Here is a 20,478-nt window from a genome sequence, read left to right on the forward strand (position 1 = left end):
TGGTTGCTTCCAAGTTTTGGCAATTATTATGAATAAAGCTGCTATAAATATCCAAGTGCAAGTTTTTGGGTAGACATACGTTTTCAATCCATTTGGGAAATGCCAAGGAGCATGCTTGTTGGATTTAGTTTTGTAAGAAGCCACCAAACTGTCTTCCAGTGTGGCTGTACCATTTTGCATTCCCACCAACAATGAATGAGAATTTCTACTGCTCCACATTGCCAACATTTGGTGTTGTAAGTGTTCCAGAATTTTTTTTTTTTTTTGCTATTCTAATAGGTGTGTAGTGTATCTCATTGTTTTAATCTGAATTTTCCTGATAATATATGATGTGGAGCATCTTTTCATATGACTATTTTTCATCTGTACATTTTCTTTGGTGAGGTGTCTGTTCAGGTCTTTTGCCCATTTTTTAATTGGGTTGTTTGTTTTCTTATTGTTGAGTTTTAAGAGTTCTTTGTATATTTTGGATAACAGTCTTATCAGATCTGTCTTTTGCAAGTATTTTCTCTTGGTCTGAGCTTGTCTTCCAATCCTCTTGATGTTGTCTTTCACAGAGCAGAAGTTTTTATTTTAATTAAGCCCAGTTTATCAATTATTTATTTCATGGATCATGCCTTTGGTGTTGTAGCTGAAAAGTCACTGCTACACCTGAGGTCCTCTAGGTTTTCTCTTATGTTATCTTCTAGGAGCTTTATTGCTTTATGTTTTACATTTAGGTCTATGATCCATTTTGAGTTAATTTTTGTGAAGGCTCTAAGTCCTGTGGTTAGATTCTCTTTTTTTTGTATGTGGGCATCCAATTGTTCCAGCACCATTTGTTAAAGAGACTATCTTTGCTCCATTGCCTTAGATCCTTTGTCAAAGATCGGTGGACTATATTTATGTGGGTCTATTTCTGGGCTGTCTATTCTGTTCCATTGACCTATTTGTCTATTTTTCACCAGTACCACAGTGCCTTGGTTACAATAGCTTTATAGTAAGTCTTGAAGTTGGGTAGCATCGGTTCTCCAACTGTGTTCTTCTCCTTCAATATTGCGTTGACCTTAATAAATTTTTAAACTTTCTTGTCTGCTAATTTTAACATCTATGTCAGTTCCAATTTGATTGATTTTTCTTCTTATTACAGGTTGTGTTTTCAAGCTTCTTTGCATGCTTAGAAATTTTTGATTGGATGCCAGACATTGGAATTTTGCATCGTTGGCTGCTGGATATATATTTTTTATAGATCTAAAGTATTCCTGAGCTTTGTTCTGAGATGCAGTTAAGTAATTTGGGAACATTTTGATCCTGTCATACCTCGCTTTTAAGATTTGTTAGGTGGGACCAGCAAATCAGCAACAATTACCCCTAACAGTTACTCCTAGACCAGATCAGCATTTGGTCTTGGGGGAATTAATCCCCACGACTGAGGCAAGACTCTTCTGAATGCTCTACCCAATGCCCCATGAATTATGGGGATTCCCAGTCTGGTGGTGAGAACAGTAACAATTTTCAGCCCTGTGTGGGCACCGGGCACTGTTCCCACTAACACTTTTGGGGGCTTCTTTCTGCACCTGTGGGTAGTCTTCTCATCTATGTGCACTGATCATTCCTTTGCTGGATACTGGAAGGGGATCTTCTGCAGATCTTCAGAGTTCTCTCTGTAGCTTTCTCTGCTCCAGTGCTCTGTCCTGTGAAGTCTGGAGGCTTCGGTCTCCCTGCATTCTCAGCTCTGTGTCCTCTTCTCAGGGTCCCCTGGGCTCTGCCTGTGTTCCTGCACCTGTGCTGCAGCCTGGAAACTCACCCAGGATAGCAGGTGGGGGTGATCTTCGGGTTCACCTGGTTTATTTTCTATGTCTCAGGAATTACTTTCCTTTGCTGCCTGATGTCCATGGTGTGAGAAACTGTTTCACATATTTTTTCCCTTTTTTGGGGGTTGTTTTAGCTGGGAAGGTAAGTTCACTCTCTGTTATCCCACTTGGCCAAGTGCACAAATCTCTGCCTATAGACCATTTGATTAGAGTGTCTAGAAAATAATAGTAACACTTATTGAGCACTAAATACATACCAGAAATAGTTCTAAGAACTTTATTTCTCTTATCTGTAGAATTTTCACATTAGTTCTTGGAAGTAGGCACCACTGTTATCCCATTTTTCACAGGAGGCGACTGAGCCTTGCCGAGGTCACTCAGCTGTGAGAGGTGAGGTCAATCCCAGGCAGTGGGGCGCGGCCACCTCGCTGTTGTCCTGCCCCATTAGAGGCACGATGGCCATCATGCTTCAGCAGGGAGTTCCGGAGGCCCTTCTCAAAGGCCTTTCCGGGATGGTGAGGGCTGTGTTTGAATTAAATTTGACAGTCTTTTGTGTGCGTCTTCAAAAACGAGGTGACCTTTCTCAAAAAGCTTAGAATAGAATTCTGGTGAAAAGCTTAATTTGGCCGTTACTTTTTTTCCTCCTTTATCCCACTGGGTGCTCCTCTGCTGGTGTGAATTTTGCCCAGGCTTGGACATTTGAGAGGCCATGGAGGTCTTGCTGCAGTTGAGACCCTCTCCCTTTATAGATAGGGGACCTTTCTCAGGAGTCAGATGGTCCATCCAAGGGACCATGGGGAAAACAACCCAACCACGGCACACAGGTCTCAAGATGGCTGGTGCAGCAGAACCCAGATCTGCTTCCACTGGGAACTTCCCTGAGCCTGCTCCGCTCAGCCCCCTCGCCTCCAGCCAGGCTTGGTCAGGTGCCTACCAGATCCTCCCTCATTGTCCTATGCTCACCTGGGTGGTGTGTGTGTCTGTTTATGCATCTGTCTCCCCTCTTGGGCTATGAGCACTTGGGGGCAGAAGGCTTTTCCTAATTTGGATTTTTATTCCTTACAGCTGAGACAGTGCCCAGCTATACTGGGTTCTCAGCGAAGACAGTATGAATGAATGATGAGTGAATGAATGAATGGCTCTCAGACTTGTGCCGGTGAGGACGCCTCAGCTCACAAGTAATGGAAGAGCCCATTCGAGATGGCTTAATTATGAAGAGATGCATCATCTCCTTTAAGCACAGGTTCTGGGACGAGGTGGGTTGCAGGCACAACACCATCAGGGCCCCAGGTCCCCTGTTCTGTGATTCCCTTGGCTCTGCCTCTCTTTGTCCTTAGGCAGCCTCCCTCATGGCTTTAAGGTGGGTGCTCCCAGCTGGTGATGGGACAAGCTGCGCATTCACACCCAGAGGGAGAAAGATAGATGGAGTGAAAGTCCTTCTCATCCCTCTGATTGACCAGTCTGATTAGTCACGTGTCTGTTCCTGGACCTATAATAGTCACCAGGGGAATTCTGTGTGCTGATTGGCTGAAATAATCACCGAGGAGGAGGATGGCATACAGTGATTTGTTAATTGGGATCCATCCAGAATGAGAGAGGAATTGGCCTCCTGAGTCCATGGCCAGTGCGGAGGAGGGTGGACACCAGACCAAAAACGGGGTCCTATGGGAAGGAGTAGGGGAGGTGACCTGTGTGCCAGTGATGCACTGAGGGATGATGGGATGTCCCCCCACGCCAGGTCTCCCTCTCTTCTCTCCAGACGAGCATTTCTTGGGTGCCTGCTTGGAACGACACGGGCACTGTGCCCTGGGCTGCATGGGCACTGTCTCATCTGGAAGGGATTATAATCTCTCCATTTTAGAGATGAGAGAACAGAGGGGCAGAGAAGTTAAGAAACTTGTCCAAAGTCACCCGGCTAGTCAGCGATGGGGCTGGGGGCTGATGCCTGCATCCACAGGACAGGCCACTATGCCTAAGATGACCACCAAGGTCTTTTCAAGATGGGATGTTCTCCGTGGTTCCCGGGGCACTGGGTCCCACCTCATCCTACCTTCCGTCTGCCCCCATCTTTGCCCCCCGTTCCCAGAGCGGAGCATCCTCAGCGGGCAGAAAGCACGGGCTGCTCAGGCACTCTCGGCTGCCTCCCAGAGTTCTTGAAATGCAGGTGGCCCTGACAGCCTGGAAACCAGGACCACCACTCCCCTGACTAGGATGGGAAGGGCAGAGCCACAGCCTGGGATTTCCTCCGCCCCTACCCCCTCCGTGGGCCCCCAGTGCAACCCCACTGGACTCACAAAGGGCCAGGTGATCGTGAGGGTTTCAGAAGGATGTTGATGCGGCTGATGGCACTGAAGCTGAGCACACACAGGCCGTTTAACAGCAAAAAGAGTTGAATCCAGGAATGAAGAAGATAAAATATTAAGAGAGCATTGATGAGTCTGTGTGAACTCTGGGGGCAGCGAGTGGGAGGGGCTCCACCTCTGGACGTTGCAGCTGTGTCAGGAGCACATCAGAAGTGACCGTTCTCACTGGTGGCCTGCCCATTCCAGGCCCTGGGCCACGCACCCGTCAACCGGACAGGGGCTTGTTGTGCGTGAGTGATGATGTGCCGGCCAGGCTGCCCACATCCACTCATTAAACCCTCGTGACCGTCCTGAGTGTAGACCTTTGTCTTTCCCGTTTTATAAATGAGACAGTGAAGCCTGGGAGAAACCAAGTAACCCATCAAGCGGGAGGATAAACCAGCCTTCCTGTCCCCAGGCCTTCACTCTGGACCCCTCTTCCTAAGCTGGATAACTGGGGGCTTCTCCCACCCCCCCCAACCCGTGCCTGCACTCCACCCTGCTCAGGACGGCCCGGGGCACGTGGCCACATGTCACTTCTGTGCCCAGAAACCAGGTGGCTCTTCAACTCCTTGTCTCTCTCCTCATTGCTCTTTGTAGGCAAAAAGGTACAGGCAGCTGAGGCCCCCTCTCCTCACTTCCTGCTCCAAAATTCAGGGTCTCCCTTCCCTCCTGGATCTGACAGGAGCAGCTGTGTTTGCCGCCTGTGCCCCTCAAATTCATCACCCCTCGAATGCCTGGAAAAAGGCAAATAAAAATAAGATGATGATATTTTTCGTAAATAAGCAATGTAGCAACTCAGATCTGGTTTGGGCTGTCAGCCAAACCCACCAGAGAGACACTGACGCTGAAATATTTGAGTATGTTCTCATGGAACATTTATTGTGGAGCGCTGGGCTCCAATAAAGCCTTTGTATAAATTATTCATTATGGAATTCAGATGACATGCCAAAAATCCGCCCTCCAAGGGGCTGCCTTTTTCTTTTCCTTTTTTTCTGTGCCTCTGAAGAGCTGGTCTTAGCATCTAATGCCACCGGCTAGGCAGGTGGCACAATTATCGAGGAGAAATGAATGGGTCCGGCGCCACGGTTCCGACCTTACGCTCAAGTCTCTGCGAGGCAACTTGGCTTTTCTTAAAGGATTTTCTCTGCTGGCAGAGTGCTTGCTAATGTCCTCTGAGCCCGCTGAGACTGTGGTTTTCTGAGGACAGTGGAGACCCGTGCCCCCTTGCCTGACTCCGGTCTTTGGAGGGGAGAATCCATTACTTCCGGTAGCACAGGCCCCGGCCCAGGAGGTCCTCAGGTCTGCTCTGGGGGGGAGTCGGGCTGCTCTAGGCAGATCAAGGCCTAGAGGTCCTTGTGGGCTGAATTCTGTCCCCCTAAATCCACATGAAGTGTTAGCCCCAGTACCTGCGAACGTGACCTTATCTGGAAATAGGTCTTTATAGAGAGAATCAAATGAGGCCATCGGGTGGGCTCTGACCCAGCATGACTAGTGTCCTCATGAGAAGGGGAAATCTGGACGCAGAGACCTGCATACAGGGAGCCGCCGTGTGAGCAAGAAGGTGGCCATCTACAAGCCAAAGAGAGGGGCCTCCGGAGGACCAGTGCCACCGACACCTGGATTTCCAACTCCCAGCCTCCAGAACTGCGAGAAAATACAATTCTGCTGTTTAAGCCTCCCAGTCTATGCTATTTTGTTATGGCAGCCCGAGCAAATCAACACAGCGATGAAGTGACTTTTCAAGGTTCAAATATAGTGTATCAGGATTTGAACCGATGGCCTCGGGGTCCAGCCTGCTGGTGTCCTTAGGTTGGAGGAACTAGGAGCAGCTTTGCAAAATGGCCCTGGGACCTTCTGTGAAGCCCGAGAGTTAGTGAGACAGAGGCTTAAACAGGGACTCTGCAAACACCTTCATTTTTTTTCCTTCAAAGAGCTCTCTGTAAACGTTTGTGGAATTAATTTCACAATTTGCAAATCAAATAAATGAATGAGTGAGCAAGGGCGTCCCACCTGCCAGGATGACTCCGCACACGCAATGCCCTCCCTGACGCTGCCCCACGTGTTTGGTGACAAAGACAGGCCACGTCTCCGGAGCCCAGTGACCTCAAGAACCCCTGCTAAGCTGTCCACGGACATCTCGTTCTCTGCCGTGGGGCGAAGCCACGCGTGGCTCAGCCTTTGGGAACAGAGGGGGTTTCCCTCCTGGGGTTGAGGGGCCCCGAGGGCAGGTTCTGCTGTAGGAGGAGGGCCGGGGCCACGCTGCCCTGAGCTGCGGCCGGCCAACCTTGGGACTCGCTTTCCCTCCAAGGCCCTCTCCACGGCCCAACAAGGTCTGCGGCCTGATGCAAATCCGGGTGCAGCCTGGCACGGCCTCAAATGACCTTCAGGGCTTTTCCATTTCCGTGGTTAAAACTATTAATCATTTCTTTTCTCTGAGGGAGAAGCAGGTGGTGCGTTAAGACAACTCTTTGTGAAATCGATTGGATTTATGCTGACAACATTTAACATCTCACAGAGGAGCATTCTGTCCTGGGAACCTTCCGCATCCTTGGTGCTTCTGTTCTCACTGGTTTTGGGCTGGGACACAGATGCTCCAATGGTGGCTTGGAGAAAAGCAGGCGCCAGAAAAGGCGGGTCTGGCACAGGGGCTGGAGTGCCCCCCCCCATTCCTTCCCTCCCAGCCGGCTCGCTCCCCTGCCACTGCTGAATCCATACGTATGTGTGTATTTTAATTCTTTCTGCTTGTAGACACTTTTTTCTTAGCATCTCGTTGAAATTCCCAATTTGCATTGAGGACTCAGCCATAGAAAATTTTGGAGTCCCTTTGCTCTGACCAAACCTCAAGCTGTCACCTGGCCACATCTGGTGCCAGCCCTCTAGCTTCGGGGACTTCCTTTCCCTGCACGCCCCCATCTCTCTCAACCAGCCCCTCCTAGAGGTCTGGGGTCTGACCTGGGCTGCGGGGTCTTGCCTCCCTGTCTTGTTCTCCACTCATCCAGCCTCCCCTGCCCCCCACCTCAGACCAGAACACTGTGTTGGGCTGTTGTCAGGCCCTGACTGTTCCCTACCTGCTTCCTGGGGCTGGGTCTCTGAGCTGTCGCCTCCCTCCAAGGGTCTGTACTAGGTCCGCTTTGCCATCTCCCTTGGTCTTTGCGGGTGACAGGCCTTCAGATCCCCACGTAAGTGAATGAGCTCTGGGAAGAAGGAATGGCAGACAGTACTGTTACTAAGAAAACCCATTCATGCAGCAACACGGGTTTTTTTTTTTCCCTAAAAAGAGCAGCATTTGGGAGTGAGAAAGACCTTGCTTGCGGCATCGGCGAAATCAAGGATGCGTGTCTCCGATGGCAGACGGGCTGGGTTCCTGCACACCTGTTCTCATTTGCATAAAGTGGAGAGACCCCTGGGGGCCCCTCTCTCCCCCTCCCCGCCCCTCCCACGGGGTCCCCACCCTGAGCCTGGCTCTTTGCTGTGTTAGTGGATGGAGTGTTTTGGCCCAACACCTGGACAGACTGTCCTCCTCATCCTGAATTCAAAACACAGCAGCGAGGGGTGTCTGGTCCTCCCCCCTCCCCCGCCCCCAACAGCTGCTCAGCTGTGATTTCTGTTCCCGTGACTCGCGGGTCCCCGCGCCCTGAGGTTCTGACCCTCTTGCACGATGGTGAGAGCTGAGGGCAGAGGGACCGTCAGAAGCAGACAGTGAGGCGGAGGGGGTGGCTCCTGCCTTGTCCCAGCCCCTTGTCCCCAGAGTCCCTCCAGGAGCCCCTCAAGGTGGAGTGACAAGCAGCCTGTCCCTTCTGGAGCTGTCTGCTCTCCGCGGCTCAGCGATGTGTCATAACACGTTCCTGGAACGCTTCTTGGCCATCTGTCTCCTGCGCTAGATTGCCTGGCGGGCGGGCTGGGAGAGTGGAGCTCCAATTTGCAATTGTAAATTGTCTTCTTTTTTTTTTTTTTCCTCTTCCCTCTGAAGGTGTCAAGGGCTGTCATGGTTTGCAGTGAGAGCGGGGCTTGGTTTCCCTGGCGGGAAACACACCCCCGGGCCCGGCACCTGGCCGTGGGGCTGGGATGGGCAGGAGGCTGGGAGGCCTTTCTCCAAGGTGACCCCGGGGTTAATTCTGGGCCCTGCCCGTGGCTCCAGCAAGGGGACAAATCTCAGCGCCCACCCTGATGAGCTCCCTTGTGTGGTGTAAGAGCCCAGGCCCTGACCACCCCGGGCCTCCGGCCACCCTTCCTGTCCCGCCAGAGCCTGTCCACGCTGCCCGCGACAGAGGGCTTCCTGCGCCTCTCCCTGGGTGTCCCCATGCTCCTCACTGAGGCCGCGGGGCCCTGCACGTGGCTGCTCCCTGTCTTGGCTCCCAGTGACCCCAGCTTCCCCAGGGTTGTACCTCCAGCATGCCAGACCTTTGCCCAGGTGGCTTCACGGCTGAATTCTGCTGAACATTTAAAGAATTATTACCAGAACTTCAGAAACTCTTCCAAAAAAACAGAAGATGAGAAAACACTTCCTGACTCATTCTATGAGGCCAGCGTGACCTGATGCCAAAGCCAGACAGAGACCCCGTCTCAGTCAGCCCGGGCTGGACAGGGGTGTAAACACAGAACTGATTCCTCTTGGTTCTGGAGCCTGGAAATCCAGGTCAGGTCCTGGTGAGGCTTCTCTTCCTGGTTTGCAGACGGCCACCTTCTTGCTGTGTCCTCACATGTTCTGGTCTGTTCCTCTTGTTACAAGAGCACCCACCCCATCACGGGGCCCACCCTCAAGCCCTAATCTCACCCTGATCACCTCCCCAAGGCCCCACCTCCTCACACCATCACATTGGGGTTAGGGCTGCAACGTAGGAACTTGGGGGCACAGTTCAGTACTTAGGACACCGTAAGACAGAACTGCAGGTCTTTGCCCCTCCGTCCAGAACCTTCTCCCTCACGTCTTTCCCCAGGCCCGGTCTCCCTCATTCCAGCCGCTGCTCAAAACCTCGAGCTTGCCCTGACTGCTGTACCTAACACAGAGGGACCCCAGTCTCGGCCCCCCACCCCCTTCCTTGCCATGCTCCTTTCCTGAGCTCGGCGCTGCCCACCAGGATGTGGCACAGCTGTCTGACTGCTGGTCCCTGGAGGAGGCTCCTGGGTCTCTGTCTCACCCACCCACCGTTGCGTTCTCAGGGCCCAGCGCTGCACCCACAGCTCACAGTGATGTCTCTGCCTGCACCGGGTGGAGCAGGGCACCGGGGCTCCCTCCCTGGGGGCCCGGGGCAGGGTGGCCTTGCCTCACCCGGAATGGTCCTTAGTTCTCACCTCCTTCCACCTGGACGCGCCAGCTCCAGGCTGCACTTGGTCCAGCGCTCTGCTGGCTGTAAGGCTCTTTCGCGTCTCCGTCTTCTGCCCCGTGTCTGGGGTGGGCGTGGCCCTGTGACAAAGGTCCGAGAAGCGCTACTAATTAATGTGCAGAGAAGGAAACAGGCTTGGGAGAGTGAAGTGACTTTCCGAGGTCACACACGTTGGTGCATCTGACTTCAGTTCACACACCCACTGTTTCTGCCACGTCATGCTGCCCATCACAGGGACAAGAGCGATGACAACAGACAGACAGACAGACCGACAGATGGTCTGGACGAGGTGGTTCTGTGCTAGGCCCAGGGGAGGGTGAAGTTTGTGGCGTGTGCGAAGCGGGGGTTGGTGAGGCCACACGAGGGCACTCCCGTCCAGTTAACCCTCAGGGGCTTGAACTCTGGGGCCATGTCTGGACACATGGGGACACAGGCCGGCTGGCGAGGGGGGTTCTCCTTCAGGCCACCTGGAGGCCATTCTCCAGAGGTGCCAGGAAACCTCAGACCCACGGTCGGGCCTGGGGCAGAAGGAAAGTGGAGGGCAGGAGTGGTGCCCCTGGGAGGTGGGCTTCATCCTAGGCCGGGGAGGGGGGCGGTGTGAGTCCGGGCCTAGAGAGGGTTATTCATAGGCTGCTTGGGAGGAGGGTGGGATCTGGAAGTCTGAATTCCCAGGAGCAATGATTTAGAGCCCAGGAGCCTGGCCTGATGTCGAAGGAAAAGGCAAGATCGGCTGTGGAACCCAGAGCAGTTTGCCCAACTCGCCCCCTGAGGTTTCTTACAGGTGTGAGGGTCTCTGTGTCTGTGACTTGGGATCTAAAGCAAAGGGCGCTTCTGCTCACTTTTTAGAATTATTTTTATTGGAATATAGTTGATTTACAATGTTGTGTTAGTTTCAGGTATAAACAAAGTGATTCAGTTATACAGACACATATATCCACTCTTTTATAGACTCTATTTCCATATAGGTCATTACAGGGTATTGAGTAGAGTTCCCTGAGCTATATAGCAGGTCCTTATTAGTCATCTATTTGACATACAGTCGTGTGTCTATCCCCGTCTCCCAATTTATCCCGCCCACTCAAGCCTCCCTCCGTAGCTCCAGGAAGCTCCATATTCTCTCGTCCTTTGCCCCAAGCCCCAGTTCCCATCCTGTCTCCTCGCTCCACTTCCCTCCACCGTCTCCCACCCGCTTACTCCACCCGCCTGTGCTTTCTGGGTTAGCGCTTTAATTTCTGCAAACACAGGCTACCTCTCTTCTCGCTTGGGATAAAAACCACCAGAAATAACACAGCGAAGGCAGCCTTCCCGACTCCAGCCGGCTGAGGAAAAGGAAAAATCGATAAGCGATGCACAGGGTATGATTTAGCTCGTGAAAGCCATGCATCCCTCTCGACTGGATACCATCACGGTGTTAATCTCAGCCCCGAGCGCTCACATCACTCCTGCATACCCGCAAGAGTGATGTACGTCTTCCCCCAGATGGCATCACTCACAGGGGAGAAAGGGGAGGCAGGGGCTCCGGACTTGGGCTTTGGGACCCACGTGAGGTCAGCGGCACACATGGAGAAGACACTTCACACGATCATGAAGGTCGTGGGAGCTTTTGTTCCCAGTGAAGTCCAGTCAACACTGGGAAATTTGAGTCTAGATGAACTGCAGCGAATTAGCGGTAAAGACGGCCCCTTGAGTGGGTCCTTGTGCAGAGCTGGGAGTTCCGTCACCCAGGTTCCTCTGTATGGGTTTGTCTTCTGCCTTGTCTTAGAAGAATGATTCAAGGCTTGAGCGCTGGTAGTAGGTGGATCTGGGTTTGACTCCTGGTTCAGCCGTTTGCCAGCTGGGTGGACTCAGACACGTTGCCCAGGTGGCTTCTCTTTTTCTGTGAAGTGAAGCTAAGCGGGGTTTGGACAGCATTCTGTGTGTGCAGCTCTTAGCAACATCTGAACCACAGTAAGTGCTCAGTGAGCAGTAGGGATGGAGTAGCAGTTTGTGCTTTTTCTGAGCAGTTGTTTTGCTTCTTGGTGTCTTTTGTCCACACCTCTGGAGCGAATTTTCAGGACCCTCCTAGCAAGTGCCTAGACGTTCCCTTGCACATATTTTGAGTGCTAATCCGTTTCTAGTTCATCTTACAGTTTTCCCTTTGCTTTCATCCTCCTGCCCGTCTCGCTCCTGCACTCATGGTTCACACAGGCTCGGTGTACTGTATATGTTTCGGGGAACAGGACAAGATTTGGTAATGTGCGAGGGTCCCAGCCTTCTCCTCACCCTGCCCACCACAGGGGATCTGGCTTTTGCCTGCTCAGCCTGGTTCCCTCCCCCCACCCGCCCCAGACAGATTGTGGGCGTTCTGCCTTTGTCATGTCAACTCCAGGGTTTGGCGTGAAGCCGAGTCACAAGAAAGTGGGGCCACAGAAATATTACCAGGACTATTGAAAGGGGGAAGGGGCTATTTCATGGGGAGGGACTTTTGTGATGGGGGAGGGAGCATTGTGATGGGGGAGGCACTGTTGTGATGGGGGAGGGTCTATTGCAATAGAGAGAATGTTGTGGTCACAGCGTCTGCAAGCAAGTGAATATTCAGGCTCAGGATTTAACGCTCTCGTTAAAGCCCGTGTGCACATGCACGCACGTGTGCAGTCACGCGTGTGGGCACAAACCCGGTTGCGTGCATGCGTGAGCAGGTGCACACGAGTGTGTGCGTTTCCCACTCGCACTGCCTTCCATCCACAGCACTGTGTCCCTTGGTGTGCAGCTGATCCTCGGGCTTCCACGATGCGGCTTAGGACCCTCAGCAGAGCCCCTGGGTCCTGCCGAGAAGATGCTCCAGGGAGCCTCCCAGGAGGAGGAGGAGGAGCTTGGCAGAAGGTGTATCCCTGGCGTGCGGGCTCTTTTCCCTCGCTGGCGCTGGCACGTGTAGCACCTCCTCTCTCCCCAGCCCAGGGCTACTGTGGAGCCTGTGACCTGCTATGGGTGTTCCCCTCCTCCCCGGGGGCCAGCGGGGTCCCCAGGCCTGTCTCTGGCCAGCACCGTCCAGGCTAGGTGGCACGGCCTGGGGTCTGCAGAGGGCCCGTCCCCCTCCCCGGGCACCACTGCCCAGCAAAAGCCTGCGTAAACACCTCCTCGTTCAATCTTGCCTGGTTGTTTTCTTTATTTCTTGTCCTTCATCCAGGGACTAGTCTGGCTGACCCGAGGGCTGGTACTCCCAGAGGGGACAGGGGTTTTGGGTTGCCAACTTCAAGCTTTGAGGAGTCGCTCAGGTAGAAGCGAGGGGATGCTGGCCCGGGGCTGCGGCTCTCAGCACCTCCCTCCAGCACCCAGCTGCCGACCTGATTTCCCTGCTGCATTATTTTACACCTGGAGCATCCATTCCCAGCCCCTCAGGCTTGCATCCCAGCCCGAGACACGGCGTGGGGCTGGAGATGTGCTTTCCCCAGACCTGGTGGGGAAAATCCTGTCTTCTCCTTGTTGGTATATGACTGTCATCCTCCCCACCCCCCAAAGCCAAACATTTAAAATTATCCTCATTTAATTGGGCTAATTTAGGAGGAAGGGCAGCAGTGATTTCCTCGTGTGGCTGAATCTCTTTGAGAGACTTGATTAATATTCTGATTCCAAGAAGGATAGGTGTGAATTCCTCCGTTATAGATGACACAGTTATATTTCTAAGTTCTTCTTCTCAATTAGAACAGATGGTCAAAAATCCCCTTGTCTTTTAATTAATCTTCTGAGCAATCGTCTTATGAATACAAATGGACCATCATCCCTGTCCACAGATGGGCTGTGTGGGAGAGTCACGGGCTCCACCTGTGCTCAGGTCCCCAGCAGGTCATGGGGCCTCAGGGGACTATGGCCACCAGGCCTGAGTGAGGTTCTGGGGTTTCAGTGCTGGGGGAGAGAAAGGGGTCCTCAGCCCATTCCTCTCAGTTCCTGCCCCTTATGCCACTAGGACTTTGATTGTGACTTCTGTCTTTCAGGCGGGGCTGCGGGGTAACCCTTTGCCTGGGCACCTGGGCTGTCCTAGGGGGTCCCTTTGTTTGCACACAGGACCCAAATGTCTCCTGTGTTGTGAGGCAGATGTCCTCACGGTTTCCTCTGTTTGTGTGCATGTGTGCGTTTATGTTTTCCAGAGAGCTTTGTGTTAGGTGCCGTAACCAAGACATGACCATTTATTCTTGTCTATTTGTGAGTCTGTCCGCCTCGCAGACTGCAGGCAGCTCTGGGTCGTTCTTTGTGTCCCCAGGACCTAATATGAGCCTGGCTGAATGTTTGTTGAAACAACTGGGCTTTAAAATCCAAACCAGATTCCCTGGACTACATCAAAATGAAAAACCTTTGTGCATCAAATGATCCTATCAACAGAATAAAAAGGTAGCCTACGGAATGGGAGAAAATATTTGCACATCATGTATCTGATATGAGGTTAACATCCAGAATACATAAAGAAGTCCCACAATTCAACAACAACAAAATAATCCAGCTTAAAAAAAGGGCAAAGGACTTGAATAGACACTTCTTCGAAGAAGACATACAAATGGCCAACAAGCACATAAAAGATGCTCAACATCACTAATCATTAAGGAAACGCAAATCAAAGCCACAGTGAGACACCGCTTCACACCCATTAGGGTGGCTCGTAAGGAAAATACAGAAAACAGGTGCTGGAGAGGATGTGGAGAAATGGAGGTCTTATGCATGGTTGGTGGAAATGTAAAATGGTGTAGCTACTGTGGAAAGCACTGTGGCAGTTCCTCAAAATATTAAAAATAGAACTACCATATGATCTGGCAACTCCACTTCTGGGTATTTCTCCAAAAGTATTGAAAACAGAGTCTTGAGGTGATATCTGTACACGCATGTTCACAGCAGCATTATTCAGTCATCAAAATGTGGAAACAACCCAGGTGTCCATGGATGGATGAACATGATGGGTAAACACAATGTAGTCCATCCAAACAATGGAACATGATTCCACCTGAACAAGGAAGGAAACTCTGACATCTGCCACCACATGCATGGACCTTGAGGACATTATGCAGAGTGAAATAAGCTAGTCACAAAAGGACAAATCCTGTGTGATTCCACTTATATGAAGTCCCTGGAGGAGTCAAATTCATAGAGACAGAAAGTAAGATGGTGGGTGCTTGGAGGAGGGGGATGGGAAGTTAGCATTTAACGGGGACAGAGGTTCAGTTTTTCAAGAAGAAAAGGAGACAGATGGTGGTGATGTTGCATAAGAATGTGAATATGCTTAATGCCACTGAGCCGTGCACTTAACAATAGTTAAGATAGTAAATTTTATGGTATGTATATTTGATCACAATTAATAAAAAGCAAAATTCCCTTGGCCAGACAGCCTACCACTGAATCCAAGCTAGACACGCTCCCTGGCACTCATCCTGGGCCCTGGGTAGACCCCATCAGAGAGAACCAGAGCCAGACGGTAACTGAAGCAGTAAAGTCAGACTTTATTCAGGACTATCGCAATAGGGGAAAAGAGACCTCAGTATAGTCTTTTTTTTTTTTTTGGCTGCGTTGTGTTATCATTGCTGCGCGCGGGCTTTCTCTAGTTGCAGCGAGTAGGGGCTACTCTTTGTTGTGGTGTGCAGGCTTCTCATTGCAGTGACTTCTCTTGTTGTAGAGCACGGGCTCTAGGCACACGGGCTTCAGTAGTTGCAGCATGCGGGCTCAGTAGTTGAGGCACATGGGCCCTAGGGCGTGCAGGCTCAGTAGTTGTGGTGCACGGGCTTAGTTGCTCCGCGGCATGTGGGATCTTCCTGGACCAGGGCTCAAACCCGTGTCCCCTGCATTGGCAGGCAGATTCTTAACCACTGTGCCACCAGGGAAGTCCCCTCAGTATAGACTTAACTCTGAACACAACAAGGGCAAGTGGGAATTTATAGCCAAGGAGCAGGGTGGGAGGGGTGGATGGAAATGACCACGAGGAGACACCAGGGGTAAGGGGGATTCTGGTTGAAGGCAGGCCAGGGGGTCAGACATCACCGGGGGAGGCTGTTGATATCCAGCGTGGGGGGTTCTCTCTGAGCTGCCTTAGCAGGATTCTTGTTACAACTGGGCAATGCAGGCCCACAAGGATGGATGCCAAAGTCGAAGTGTAGAGGGAGGGGCTTGGGGAGGCTGACAAAAGTTTACTCAAGGACAGTCTTCGTCAAGTCACCATAACCTGAAAAGGGGCTTCCTTAGATGCAGGCTGGGTCAGCCTGAACCTGCCTATCCACCAGGGAACGACCCACGGAAACAGATGGGTCTGCATTTCTGGGGAAATGAAGTTTCCTTTTGGCAGTTGGCCCTATAAGCGCATTCCTCTCTCCTGTAGGGCCCCAGGGTCTTCGGCTGGCCTCCCAGAGCTCACGCTTGGCAGTGCTGGGCCCTGTGTGGTCAAGGCCAGTGCTCGGGGCATTTTCCAGGAGCAGAGCTGAGCTGTGGCCAGCGGGAGTGAAGGCATGGGAAAGGCTGGGGTGTTCAGAAGGTCAAGGCTGGCAGGGCTCGGAGTCAGGGGTGTGCTGGTGATGTGCAACAACCAGCTCTCTGGTAGTGTCCGCACACGAGTCCTTAGACATTTTGCTGATGTTAAGGATACATAGCACACACTTTACCAGTAATAATAAAACACAAAATTCTCTCTACTGTAAATTCCATACGATCAATTGAATCTCACAGACTGACCTTGCTGATTTTTGCCAAACTCTTGTATTTGTCATAGCCAACCAATGCTTGCAATTGACTAACAGGTGCAGTTCCGACGTGTGTGTTAGCTCCAGGTTTTGTTTTGTGTTGGTGAAGAAGACAAAAAGTGAAACCACGAAGACGTATGTCTGAGCTTCGTCAGTTTGTCGAGGATGTGAGCGACTTCCCTGCCGAATTGGATGATGCTTTTCAAATACTAGAACAATTGTCTCCTCAAATGTTGTGCTCTCTGCAGTGTTAACACTTTTAAATTCAATCTGCATTGTTCACATTTTCTCTACCATTTTCTAAGCCCAGACAATCTGCATATCAAGCAATTAAGCCTTGATTTCCAGTGCTTGCCTCTTTCAGTGGTGTAAATTCTCCTGCCAGTGGTTGATCTCAAGCAACCCACTGCGACATGACTACAGGTGGGGCTGAGAAGAAGTGGGCAGTGATGCACCATCACCTGGTGCGCCCCACGCAGACACGCCAGACGTGAAGAGCCTCAAGGGCTCAGAAAATAGGAAAATGTGGCAGACATTAGGGAAGGAGGAATCTTGAGTACTTTTTACCTTCGTTTCTATTATAATGTGTTTAATTGTGAGTTGGCATACTCTAATCTGTAATAATGGCTGTGCTTAACAACTGCCCTAAACCCCCTGAAAATTTAGTGTTGGCTCCTCCGAGGCAGAGTGAATGGGCTCCAGCACACCAGTGGAGGCTCCCTCATACCACATCCTGGAGCAGTGTGTGCCTGGTGGCTTTTGTGGTGACCAGAAGAGCCAGGTGCTCCAGCCAAGAGCTCCCCAGGCCACTGAGATGCACACAGACGTGGCCCATCCTGCCTCTGAGTTCTGCGTTCTTTACAAAGTGCAGCCAGGCCTGGGGGCTCAGTGGTCGGTCATGAGCAGCAGGTACTTGGAGCTGGTGAAGAGCCAGTACTGGTACTAGTACTAGTATTACTCGGACTAGTCGTCTGGCTCCTGCTGCTGGTGGCTGGTGGTGCTCAGTCATTTTCTGGGACCTGGGGGTGGGTCCTGCCTCCTGGGGCTGCTATAACAAAGTACCATCAGCTGGGCAGCTTAAAGCATTAGAAACAGATTTTTCTCAGTTCTGGTGGCTTGAAGTCCAAGATCAAGGTGCCAGCAGGGCCATGCTCCCCCTGAAACCTGTAGGGGACTCCTTCCTTGTCTTTCCCAGCTTCCTGTGGTGTGCTGGCCACCCTTAGGGATCTTGTCTTGTGGATGCACCACTCCACTCTGTGCCTCTGTCATCACACAGACTCTTCCCTGTGCATCTCTGTGTCTTCACATGGCATTTTCCTCTTCTTATAAAGACATCAGTCATATTAGAGCAGGGGCCACCAGTGTGACTTCGTCTTAACTAATTATATCTGCAGTGACTGTATTTCTAAATAAAGTCACATTCTGAGACACTGGGGGTTAGGACTTCAACATAAGAATCTTTGGGTGACACAATTCATCTCCATAAAAGAGTGAGAGTGGAGAACTGTCATCCATCCATCCATCCACCTCTTCATCCATTATCCATTCATTCACCTCCATCCATCCATCCACCTCCATTCACATCCATCTATTATCCATTATCCGTCCATCCATCCATCTGTCCATCATCCATCATCCATCCATCCATCCACCTCCAACCACATCCATCATCTATCCATCATTCATCCGTCCATCTGTCCATCCATTCTGACATATTTATTGAGTACCTTCCATTCTCCGGGCACTGTCCGGGAATCCAGTGATGCCCAGGGCAGACGTGGCTCCTGCCTTCCTGGAGCTCTGGGTCTAATCAACCCATCACATGATTGATTAGTTAATTGCTCATGCTGTGAGAAGTGTGATGAAGGAAAGCCAGGCCCAGACTGGGGAGTGGCTGCCTCCCCCCTACAAGCTGCCTCTCCCCTGCAGACCTGGCCTGGGAGCGGTCACCAGGGTCCTGGACGCCCATACTCCCCTCTTTGTGTGTCACCACTGTTTTCTCCAGCATGACTCCCTCCCACCTGGGGCTGGGAATGCAGGCTTTGGGCATCCCAGCACCTCCCAGGGCAAAGCTTGGCACAGGTGGGCCCCGGACTGACCCTAGAATTGACAGTGGGATATGACATCCCAGGCAAATGCAGAAGGAGAGGAACCCTGGGCAGCATTGTCTGGGGCCTGGACAGTTCAGGGACTCTGCTGACCACTCTCTCCAACCTTACGCCACTTTCTTGAGGGCTGGGCAGCTACACACCTGTGCTCAGCTCCTGCCTCTCCTTTCATGAGAGAGGGGATCTTTGGTCAGGTTTTTAACTTCCCGGCCTCAGTTTCTTCATCTGAAAAATGGGGTGATGTTAGTTCCTATCTTGTACGTTTGCAGTGAGGGTTGAGTGAGTGAACACCTGCAAAGACTTACACCACTGCCAGGGCACACACAGGAAATGGGGGTGGGGACCTGTGTGTGTTAGCTTCTAGCACCTGAGCTGGGTGGCAACCTCTTAGAACCCAGGTCCGAGGGGCCGCAGCTGTGCTCTGTGCACGATGGACACACCAGTGGATGAGAACGTTATTCCTTTGCAGGTAGGAGGAGACGGTGTGGAGGCCGAGGGGAGAGCAGGTTAGATCCGCCCTCTGCCTGTCCTTTGTGTCTTCTCTTTCCAGGTTGGAGGCAGCAGCTCCCGGTCCCTGCAAGGTGGGGGCAGCCGGCTGACCTCAGGTGTGCTGAGGCTCGCTGACAGGATTCAGGCAGGAAGGGTTGGGCGAGCAAGGTGGGATGCTAGGAAGGAAGGCTCCTCTGTTCCAAGACAGGATACATGTCCAGGTTAGATGCCCAGCAGGCCCCTGGCCCTTCCCCCCACCTCCCTCTGCAAGATGTGGAGGGAAGGAGTCCACTGCCTGTGGCCTCCACAGCTGGCGCTGCCTTGGGGTCACTCATCCCAGAGGGCTAACCCAGCACTGCCTTGGGCAGCTTGGGCTCTGAAAACCCCTCCAGGGGGGCTTCCCTCCAGCGGCTGAACTGTTATATCCCCGTGCTGCCTGCTCCCACCCTCAGCTCGCAATGTGTGACTTGGAATCAAGATGGAACAGATCGACCGTTGCTGGAATAAACAGAGAACTGAGACCAGAGACCCTTCAATGAAGCAAGAGCTCCTTGCCGAGGACCCGAGTCCTAGGAAGAGCAGTAGGGAGCCCTGCTGTGGATCTGCCTCTGTCTGCCTGCAACCCTCAGGCAGTTGGGCCACGTACCAGTCTTGGGGCTCCAGATGCCGGCTGTGGGGTGCAGAGCCTGGGTGCAGACGTCTTCCTGGAGCAGCCGCCCGGGGCTGCTGGCTATGCTGAGTCCCATCAGGATGGGCGCTCCTGGGCTGCTCCGTGCAGATTCACACTTGCTGTTATCAAAAGTAAGATGCCCTTTATGCTTTTTCCCCCTCAACACTTCATCTTTTATTCTGTGCTCCTTCATTTCAATAATGTGGCAGGTTCCAACCTGAATGCAGGAGGGGTCAGAGCGGACCTTGTGCCTCGCACAAAACTCCTCTGGTTAGTGACATATTGGTTGATGGATCCTGGGGGCTGATGGGGTCTGTCTGAGAGCTGGGTCCAACCTCAGCCATCTCTATTCCACCTTCATGATTCTGTGCACCTGTGTCTCCTATCCTGCTGGTTACTTACTTCTTTTCTTTAAATCAACTTCTACCGACTCCTCCCCATCCCCATTTTTTTTTTACTTAGCATTGTCCTAAGTAACATCATGAAATCACAAGACTGACATATTAGTAATGTACTATTTCTAATACATGTTAAAACAAATCTTCAGCTTTTAAAATAAAAATGTTTATAGGGAGCCACCTAAAATCTCCTTGGGGACCTGTGGTGGCATGTATCCCAGCCTTTGGGAAACCCTGTTGGGGGCAACCTTGTGGCAAGAGCACACAGGGATGGGGGCAGCAAAGCTGGGCTCTTAAGACACGAGGCACAGTACCTTGTTGGACTCTCTGGCAGCCTCCGTTCCACACACAGAGCAGCAGGGGAATTGGAAGAAGGTACGATCTTGTTCCTGCCCCCAGGAACTTACACTTGAGTTTTGGAGATGCTCTTAGGAAACTAAAGCATTCAGCACAAGAAAGCTTATAGGGAAGTGCTGAACTGTTGCTGCATTTCAGAGGAGGGAGGATTCCTGAGCAGACTGGGGTGACTGAGAACACAGACGTCTTGGGTGAGAGTTTAGTCAGCCTCTTATGCCTGCTGTCTAGCCTGAGCACATCACTTACTCTTCCCAAGCCTCACTTTCCCATCTGCAAAGCAGGTGGAGGGGGGAAAAAAAAACCCT

General features: G+C 51.9%; 1 long non-coding RNA gene across 1 annotated transcript; it reads right to left on the reverse strand.

Moving 5' to 3' along the window:
* Window positions 1–6,445: 6,445 nt before the first annotated feature.
* LOC132347750 (uncharacterized) lies at window positions 6,446–9,497 on the reverse strand. Its single transcript, XR_009497290.1, has 3 exons — window positions 9,431–9,497; window positions 7,207–7,332; window positions 6,446–6,570 (listed from the first exon to the last, which is right to left on the reverse strand). It is a non-coding gene; the product is annotated as an uncharacterized LOC132347750 (long non-coding RNA).
* Window positions 9,498–20,478: the final 10,981 nt, after the last annotated feature.

This window comes from Balaenoptera ricei, chromosome 1 (assembly GCF_028023285.1).
Source record: "Balaenoptera ricei isolate mBalRic1 chromosome 1, mBalRic1.hap2, whole genome shotgun sequence".
Classification (NCBI taxonomy): Eukaryota; Metazoa; Chordata; class Mammalia; order Artiodactyla; family Balaenopteridae; genus Balaenoptera; species Balaenoptera ricei.